This window comes from Anas acuta, chromosome 1 (assembly GCF_963932015.1).
Source record: "Anas acuta chromosome 1, bAnaAcu1.1, whole genome shotgun sequence".
Taxonomy (NCBI): domain Eukaryota; kingdom Metazoa; phylum Chordata; class Aves; order Anseriformes; family Anatidae; genus Anas; species Anas acuta.
In genome coordinates, this window is record NC_088979.1 from 198,114,954 (window position 1) to 198,121,226 (window position 6,273).

Consider the following 6,273-nt stretch of genomic DNA (forward strand, 5'->3'; position numbering starts at 1 on the left):
TCCTCTCCTCCTTTTGCAGACACATCACCCGGGAGATCCCAAAAACGCCTCGCACACAGCGGTTCTCCTGTCCTGCAGCATCTCCGGAGGCACTGGGCTAAGAAAACGTGGACAGGAGGGGGACGAGGGGAGCTCTGTGTGTCCGGGGACCTTGTGGTGTCCACCACGAGCCCATGCAAAGTCCCCAGCAACTCATTGCTCCCCAATAAGTTCCCGTTTCCAACCCATTCACGTGAATGTAGAGCGCGACTCAACTCCATGGGGTTTTTGGCTGGTGGGGATGGAGATAATGCTCATGGATGTCCAGCAAAACCCATCCTGCCACCCCAAATCCAGATTTTCTTCCCCGTTTGCAGACACCAGAGTGGAGGCAGCGATGCCCCCGCTGAGACCCCAAAGTGTGAGTGGGATCAGAGCGAGGATGCTGAGCCTGATTGATTCACCCCTTCCCAGGCTGTAGGGTTTTCCCGCAAGCCAGCACCCACCCTAAAAAAACACTGCTGGACGCTTCCTCCAGCAGAAAATCTCCTCCAGCTGGTGATTGCTTTCCTCTTGCTGATACGCAGGTGGAAAGTCCGGGTTTATGGCACGGGGGGGTTGCCCTTCCTGCTCTGCGGCAAGGCACTGCATTTCTTCCTGGGGTTGTCGGAAAAAATATAGAAATAAAATAGAAATATAATAAAAAATATTGGAAATAAAGACTCAAACAGCAAAATTTCCTGCCCGGGATGGGAGGCGGTGGGCACCCTGCACCAAGAAGGCGCTGGGCGACCTTGGGCCACCCGGCTTCTCCTCCGTTCTTCACCATCCGTGGGAGGAAGGATGAGGCCAGAGGCAGAAGGAAACCTCTCCGCTCCCCCCCTCCGAGGCTCCCAGGTGCAAAGGTTAATGCACGCCAGGGTTTTGCCGGGGAACCCAGACAGAAATTGCTCTTCAGCTATTGCCATCTTGTGGCGCCCGTGACCTGCTGCCTGCTCCTCTCCTCTGCTAATGGTGCCGGCAGCGCGCACGGGCGATTTCAGCAGCGCGATGTAAATGAAGCGGAGATGCCTACGGAGGAGCCATTAGCATAAATCCAATCAAAGGGCTTTGTTTAACTTGTTAAAAATGACTAAATATTTAGTGAGCGTGGGTGGGCGAGGTGATTCCTGCTCGCACTCGGCGGGTTGCAGAAGCACGGCTCTCTCCGCTGCCTTAAATGCCTGAACTTGGAGGAGATTTTCCACCCTGAACTCTGCCTCCTTGCTGGTAACTCACAGAAATATCGCTGCGAATGCGAGGAGGCTGACTCCAGAATGGGATCTTTGCTTCTCAGAGCAGCCCAAAGGCGTTGGGGTCGTGTCCTGCCCACCGCAGGGGTCCTGCAGCACCACGGCTTGTGCCCATCGGCTTCACCAAGGGCAAGAGCTGCTCCGGTGACAGCAATTTGGGCCCAAATTGGGGAGTTTTCCTCATCCTGGTTGTAGCTGTGGAGGCTCAGGAGGTGCACACAGGGCTGAGGCTGTGCTGGATTGAGTGGTGTGAACAGAACCCGTGCTCCTCTGCCCTGGTCCAACCCATGGACCACTGGGGTCCGCTCCTCGCCTCCAGAAGTGCCACCAGCTTTGGCACAGCCACCAACAGCAGAAACCAAAACATTTAGTTGAGCATGGGGCTGCTCCCTGACCTGTTACACTGCAAACATGTGATATAATAATAAATAATAAACTGAGAAAACAAAAAAGACGGACAATGAAGAAGGAGAAGAAGAAGAAGGAGAAGAAGAAGCAGAAGAAGAAGAAGCAGAAGAAGAAGAAGAAGCAGAAGCAGAAGCAGAAGCAGAAGCAGAAGAAGAAGAAGAAGAAGAAGAAGAAGAAGAAGAAAAGAAGAAGAAGAAAAGAAAAGAAGGAGGAGGAGGAGAAAGAGGAAGAGGAGGTGGAGGAGAAGAAGGAGAAAGAGGAGAAGGAGAAGGAGAAGGAGAAGGAGAAGGAGAAGGAGAAGGAGAAGGAGAAGGAGAAGGAGAAGGAGAAGGAGAAGGAGAAGGAGAAGGAGAAGGAGAAGGAGAAGGAGAAGGAGAAGGAGAAGGAGAAGGAGAAGGAGAAGGAGAAGGAGAAGGAGAAGGAGAAGGAGGGCAATGTCAGCCTTCTGGAGCAGTCGCTCTTCCCGGCAGGTTTGCTCTCCCGCACGGAGATCTCACTCGATGGATTTTGTTTAGCGAGGGTGTTAATTGCATTGCTGGAAATCAAAGCGTCTGTCCCTACTGTCGCCGCCGCTGGGAGTTTTTCGTGTTTCCTGCCCCATGGGGTCCTGCAAAAGCAGCAGAGAGGGTTATTTAGTGCCAAACCCGGGCATGGGCAGGAGAAAATGCACCCAGAGGGTGCTGCAGCAGGAGAGAAGGGGGCAAGTGGGTGCCCGACAAATAGATGGAGGCATGGGAGGATTTAGTGGTGTGGTCTTTGCCTTCCCTGAGTGTTTTGGTGTTTGTTAATGCTGGAGAAAAATAGATCCTATAAAAGTAATCAGCAAATCCTGCTGCCTCCTGACCTTGCAAACAGCAGCACCCAAAGCAAGCGGCTGCTGCTGTTTGCCAGGGGGAAGGAGGGGTGAGCGTGGCCCGGCGTGAAGCTCCAGGTCGCAACAGGGAAGCGGGGAAGAAGCAGGTGGGAGCCTAAAGGCAGAACTGCATGGCCTAGTGCATTTTAGGAGAGATTATGGAGGGCCATCCCTCGCTGCCTGGCTGTTTGTACAAACCCCGTGACACCCAGGCGAATAAACAGGAGGAAAACAGGAGCTGAAGGCTCCCCTGGTGCTTTTCAGGGCCAACACACGTGGCAGCGAGGCACGAAACGCCCCAGAAGAAGCGAGGAAGAGACGGGAGCTGCAAGGGCACATCTTCACAGCAAGGCTTGGAGCGGCTTTTGAGGATTTCCCCTCTGGGGGCAGATGTTATCTGCGTGGCTGGGCCCCATCTTGTACCAGCAGGAAACAGGAACCCACTTATGGGACCCCCAGGGCTGCTCGGGGGCAGCATCACCCCCTGCTTCAGCCCCCAGCTCTGGTCCAAAAAAAAAAAAAAAAAAAGGAAAAAAAAATGCATAAAAGCTGCTGGGCGGGCAGCGTTCCGTTTGGATTTTGCACAGACTTCTGATAAAATCCCCCATCAGAGCCCATTAAAGCGCCTTATCGGAGGTGAACGGGGCAAAGTCCCCGTTTGGTGACGGGAAACAAAGAGGTAAGGAACATCTGCTCCTCGGGGCACAGAGGGGGAAGCACTGAGGCACAGAGGAGGCCACTGCTGGCATCGTTACTAATTAATGCCGTCCACGTGTTAACGAGAGGCAGGGAGACGACAGCGAGGCAAGGGGGGCTGAGAACAGCACAAACCGGGGTCGCTTCGTCGAAGCGGGACGCTGTGTTGAGAAATGGGTGCTGCAGGATGAGAAATGAACTTAGAGCAACATGGTTAAAGCTCCTGCAGCAAGAAAACATGGCGTTTCCACCGCAGACTGGGAAAAGAGTTAAGATACGAGGCCGTAACTCTGTCAGTGTTAAGTAAAGCCATGTGTTTAAGCCCCACACGTCAGTGGAAGAAGTCATCTCGACACACCGAGCTCAATATTCAGCACCATCAGGGCTGAATCAGCTGGTTGGATTTTACCAGCGACGGGAATCCTGAAATGGAAACAAATTTTCCCAGCAGTGGGGATTTGGAACTGGGAATCAATCAAAAAAGTCACTTTGCGTTGCCATTTCTTGCTTATTTCTTTAATCAGCTCTGCTTTATCACGCCTCCGTGACGCCGCCGCTTCTCCCTTCGACACCTTGCCATGGGAAGGTTGTGGGGATTAAAAATAAAAAACAAAACCCCTTCTGCTGACGTTTAAGAAACAGAAAGGGGAGATCACAAGCTGAATCTGACAAGCTCTGAAGTAGCAGAACCAAACCTGCCGCCTGCATCGCCAGGCCCATCGCTCAGATTTAGCTTTGGCCACAGAAATTTGAGCTGCTCCAGCCCCGGCCGCACCTGTAAAGGTGAAGGCCGCCCGCTGCCTGCTCCTGGTGTAGGAGCAGCGGGCTTTGATGTGACAGCGCCGTCAGGCAGCACCCCGGGGCATGCACTGAGGGCTCTTTATCTCTTTTTGTGTTTTTTTTTCCTGTTTTTTTCCATTTCCGAAGGTGTGTGGAGCAGACTGTTCTCATGGCACTGGACCAAACCACTCCAGATCGGGGGATTTCTGCGGAACTGCAAGCCAGACAGCAAAAAAAAAAACTTTAAAAGAGGAAAAAAAAAATCCATTCAATCCTTTTTATTTATTTATTCATTTGTTTGTTGAGTCCTAGAACACCATTATTTAAAAAATTCCAGGCAGGAGGCTGCCATTCGCATCCCTGCCCTGCACCATCCCGTGCCCCATTTTCCCTCTCCTCACCCCAAAACCCGGCCATCCCCAAACAGAACGTGGGGCATGGGGTGGTGTCACCGGGCCTCTCCACCTTGGGGTAAATTTGGGTGTATTCAGGTTTTCTTTTTCTTGTGTGGCCACCTGGAATCTCATTATTATTTTTTTTTTTCCCCTGCTCTATTAAAGAAATAAATGTTCAACCCTTGTGAGAAAAATGGGAATGGGATTCAGTTCCTCCATCCCCTAAAAAGAAATCAGAAGCGAAAAAAATCCGTAAGTCAGGGCTTTAAAATCTACAGAGTTCCTTGTTTTATTTTTATTTCTGTATGTTTCATATTTTTTTTAAAAATGAGATGGAGTGGTAGAGGCAATGGGGAAAAGCTTGAGGAGCTTTAGATTGGAGCTCCCGATTACAGCCCCACAAGGCACTTAGGGGCAACTTTTTAGACTGAAATCATCCACCACGGGGCACACAGACAGCACGTGGAAGCAGTGCCCAGCATTTCAGCTCAGGTGGCTGTCGGAAAAGATCCTGAGATCCTCTGGTGGCCTCAGCGGAGCCTGGCATCACCGAAGCGTCAAGGTTGGAGAAGACCTCTGAGATGGTCTGGAGGGAGAAATCGGTGAATTTACACAAATATTGGTGGTCTCCAAAAGGTGCTCGGTGTCTCCACTCTTCTGGTCTTCAGGGTCGTGGTCCGGAGGTGCTGTGTTTGATTGGAGATTAAAAAAAAAAAGAGTAATTAAAAGCCAGGCGAGAAAAGCAGGGGTTTAATTTCCTCCTCTGTTCAATTTGAAGCCGGACGTTTTCAAAGAGAGTTGCACAAAAGGCAGCCTGCGAATTAAACCATCTTTGAATTAACGGGCAATTACTTAATTAGGTGTTTAGCTGCAAACTGCAAGAAATAAGCTAATTTTTTAAAAAATAAATATATTCTGCAGTGTAACAGTGGGCCCTACGCTACCTGTATCTCCCTTGCCTCAGCAGAAAACTCGCCTGGTGTGCAAAGTGAGACAGATTCTGAGGGGAAATCAGGCAAAAGAACGAAGTTTTGAGGGAAAATCATGCCAGAGAGGCAAGTTTTGAGGGCAAATCATGCAAGGGATCCAAATTTTGAGGGAAAATCTTGAAAAAGAGCCCAATTTTTGAGGGAAAATCTTGAAAGAGAGCCAAATTTTAAGGGAAAGTCATGAAAAAGAGGCAAATTTTGAGGGTAAATCATGCAAGAGAACCCAATTTTGAGGGAAAATCATGCCAGGGAGGCAAATTTTGAGGGCAAATTGTGCAAGAGAACTCAATTTTGAGGGAAAATTATGCAAGAGAACCCAGTTTTGAGGGAAAATCATGCCAGAGAGGGAAATTTTGAGGGAAAATCATGGCAGAGAGCCCAATTTGGGGGGGCGGAATCATGCAAGAGAGCTCAATTTTGAGGGAAAATCATGTAAGAGACCCAAATTTTAAGGGAAAATCATGGCAGAGAGCCCAATTTGGGGGGTGGGGGAAATCATGCAAGAGAGCTCAATTTTGAGGGAAAATCACACAAGGGAGCCCAATTTTGAGGGAAAATAATGAAAAAGAGGCAAATTTTGAGGGAAAGCCATGCAAGAGAGACCAATTTTGAGGGAAAAATGTGCAAGAGAGGCAAATTTGGAGGGAAAATCATGCAAGAGAGGCAAATTTGGAGGGAAAATCATGAAAAAGAGGAAAGTTTTGAGGGAAAATCGTGCAGGAGAGGCAAATTTTGAGGGAAAATCGTGAAAAAGAGGCAACTTGTGAGGGAAAGTCATGCGAGAGAGCCCAATTCTGAGGGAAAATCATGCAGGAGAACCCAATTTTGAGGAAAAGCCATGAAAAAAGAGGCAACTTTTGAGGGAAAAATCATACAAGCGA